Source organism: Ailuropoda melanoleuca, chromosome 10 (assembly GCF_002007445.2).
Source record: "Ailuropoda melanoleuca isolate Jingjing chromosome 10, ASM200744v2, whole genome shotgun sequence".
NCBI lineage: Eukaryota > Metazoa > Chordata > Mammalia > Carnivora > Ursidae > Ailuropoda > Ailuropoda melanoleuca.
In genome coordinates this window covers 22405771-22409000 of record NC_048227.1, presented here as the reverse complement: position 1 = coordinate 22409000, position 3230 = coordinate 22405771, and the positions used below count along the sequence as shown (strand labels likewise).

The window sequence follows — 3230 nt, the reverse complement described above, 5'->3', positions numbered from 1 at the left end:
GTAAAGTCTTTGTTTCTATTGATTGTGACTTTCTGTTCTGTATCACTCTTGGGGCCTTTTTACCTTTATAGAACCCCCCCTTAATATCTCCTGTAGGGCTGGTTTCATGGTTACAAAGTTGGTCAGTGACTGGCAATTCTGGAAGGTCTTTATCTTTCTATCAATTCTGAATGACAGCCTGCCTGGATAAAGGATCCTTGGCTGCATGTTTTTCTCTGAAAGAGCTTTAAAAATGCCCCCCCAACCCTTTCTCTCATTCCAGGTCTGTGTAGACAGGTCTGACGTAATTCTGGTACCTTTGCCTTGGTATGTGAGAAATTTCTTTGCCCTGGCCACTTTCAATACTGTATCCTAGATCTAATATTTGCGAATTGCTCTATGACGTGATGTGGCATAGGTTTGTCGTGGTAGAGCTTGGGAGGGGTCCTCTCTGCTTCTTGGACATGAATGCTTGTTTCTTTTGCTAGATTAAGGAAGTTTCAGCTACAATTTGTTCAAATCTCTTCTAGAACTCCTTTTACCTCTACCCCCTTGGGGATGCCCATGATTCTGACATTAGAACATTTCATTGAGTCAGTAATCTCTCATAACCTGCATTCTTGAGATTGGATTTTTTTGAGCCAAGTTTCTGTCTTAGCTTTCTCTTCTCCTAACCCATCCTCCAGTTCACTGATTCGTTCTTCTGCCTCATTCACCCTGGCCGTCAGAGCATCTAGTTTTGACTGCATTTGATTCATACTATTTTTAATTTCTGCCAGATTTGCTCTCATTTCCGCCCTTAGAGAGTCTATATTCTCGTTGATATTTTCGTTAATATTTTTTCAAGTCTACACATCATCTTGACCAATGTTACTCTGAACTCCATTTCTGATAATTTGGTTATATCCATATCCATTAGTTCTGTTGCAGAGGCCACAGACTCTGTCTTTTCTTTGCTGGGGGGATTTCTCCTTCTCGTCATTCTGATGAGGAGTTTTTTGCGGTTGCCCAGAGCCCAAATTATTGACAGGACCCAGGCAGTGTGCACTTGTTTTATAGGGACCTTAGGGATATGGGCTTGATTTTTCAGCCTGCCTTCTGGGGGAGGGGCCTGCCGCACCACTACTCAGGCAACCCTGTTTGGGTAGAATCTCTGTGTCCCCTGCAAGGGGGGATGGGGGTGGGCACACTGTGAGCTGGTATTTCCAGGCTTTTGTTCTCTGGCGGCTTTCCCTGGCAGTTTGCTGTGCCTCTTCTAAGAGTCAGAGCAGCAATAGCCTAATCCCAACTTCTGTCTCATAACAGGGATCTCAGATCGCTCTCCACTGGGTTTCTGGGCACTTTAACTCTGTTTCTGTTGGTGCTACTAAACCCTGCAGCTTCCCGGGATGTGCACCCCACATCCAGCGTCCCAGCCCTCACCTACAGGGTCGGCGCATCTCTGTCCTTTGTGTTTCAAACACGCCAGCCACCAGCCGCCCCCGCGTGCTCCGGAGCTCCGTTTCAGTGTGGTTCGTGCACGCTGGAGCTTCGGTTTTCAGACTGGTTGCTCGCGTTCCCCAGCTCACGGTCTCAGTCTGCTCTCTCACAGGTGCCAGTCAGCAAGTCCGCCTGCTCCCCAGTGCAGGTGGCTACCGCTTCCCAGCGCCCGAACGGGGTGGCTCCCTCCCCCTTCCGTTTATCTTCTGATATCTGTGCGCAGTTTCACGGCTCCCCGCTTTGTACCTCAAAACTCAGTGCTGGAGATGTTCATTTTAGAGATCCAGATGTATCTCCCTGCGTCTCAGGCTGATTCCTTGGGTGTTCAGGATGGTCTGGTACATATCCAGCTCAACTCAGGGGACCAGCTGAAAAAGGGGACCCCTACTCCTCCGCCATCTTAACCGAAGTATTATACATATTAGAAACTCAGAAGGTACTGATTAAGGATGTAGGGATAAGGGGTGCCTGGGTGGCGCAGTCGTTAAGTGTCTGCCTTCGGCTCAGGGCGTGATCCTGGCGTTCTGGGATCGAGCCCCACATCAGGCTTCTCCACTGGGAGCCTGCTTCTTCCTCTCCCACTCCCCCTGTTGTGTTCCCTCTCTCGCTGGCTGTCTCTCTCTCTGTCAAATAAATAAATAAAATCTTTAAAAAAAAAGGATGTAGGGATAAAAAGCTTCTCAAATATTTGAAATACTTACTGTTTCTTTTTATCATCCTTTAATGTTGATTAGAAAATGAAGCAATTCAAATATAAGTAATTTATTTGTCTAAATTTTACTTTGTTATATAATCTTAATTTCTTTTTGTAAAATCTTTAACCCCTCCATAGAGTTGAAGAATGGATTTCTTATGGTGTTACAAATTTATGGGTCTTCTGTGGAAGAATTTTATTTTAAAGGTAAGTCGAGCTATCTATAGGATTTTTGCAACAGCTAAGAGACCACAGTGGGAAAATTCTTACAGCCTGATCACTGCATTTCAGTTTATATCGTATTTTTCTCAGTTCTTGGGCTGGGGGTATCTGTTCCAAATATGAAGAGTCCTCACAGAGTGAAATAATAGCAGAATAGAAAGGAGAGAAAAAATGGTCCAGGAAACTATTGCTATGATAGAGTGAAGCTGTTCTTTTTTGCCATCTATATATCTTATTTTAATAAGTGTCTGTTAATATATAACAACTAGGCATTTGCAGAGGTAATGGACTCATAGGACAATTAACATAAATTTTTTTCCCCATCTCCTAGAGACGGCGATTGGTGGCATTATTTGTGGAATTCATCCTAGCATTGCTATTTGCTGGTACACTTTTGTTAACACGCAAGTTTTTGATTATAAAGAAGTCTGGGCCTTTCAATTACTCTCTTCAGCCTATTGATGAATTGCCTCCATTCCTTGGAATGCCTGACACTTTTCCTGGTCGATGGGAACTGGCTTTCGTGCCTTCCAAAAGTGTTGTGGTGAAGGGCATCATTGAACTCATGAAAAGGGATTTACGCTATAATTTCTCAGGTTAGAAATTAAAGTTTTTTGAAAAAAAAATGTATTACTAAATTAGGTTGCAGTGAAGACACATGTATAAACTTTTAACTGGGCATTAATCTCCCAAGTAAAACATCGTAGGATATATCCTCATAACCGGGTAGTAACTCCTAGGTAAAATATGATACACTTTGTTAAACTTGAGAATTAAATTCATATAAAATATTTTCTCCTAGAGACCAAAACAGTCATATTTTAAAATTAGATAATCAGTTTGTATTATTTTAGGT

At 42.9% G+C, this 3230-nt stretch overlaps 1 long non-coding RNA gene across 1 annotated transcript in view; it reads left to right on the top strand.

Annotated features, from left to right (window-relative positions):
* Positions 1-2877, top strand: part of LOC117804086 — a 16318-nt gene extending 13441 nt beyond the window's left edge. Inside the window, exons 2-3 of the long non-coding RNA XR_004628259.1 lie at positions 2291-2359; positions 2706-2877. This is a non-coding gene — a long non-coding RNA (uncharacterized LOC117804086). The remainder of the gene's footprint in view (positions 1-2290; positions 2360-2705) is intronic.
* The last annotated feature ends 353 nt before the right edge of the window (positions 2878-3230 follow it).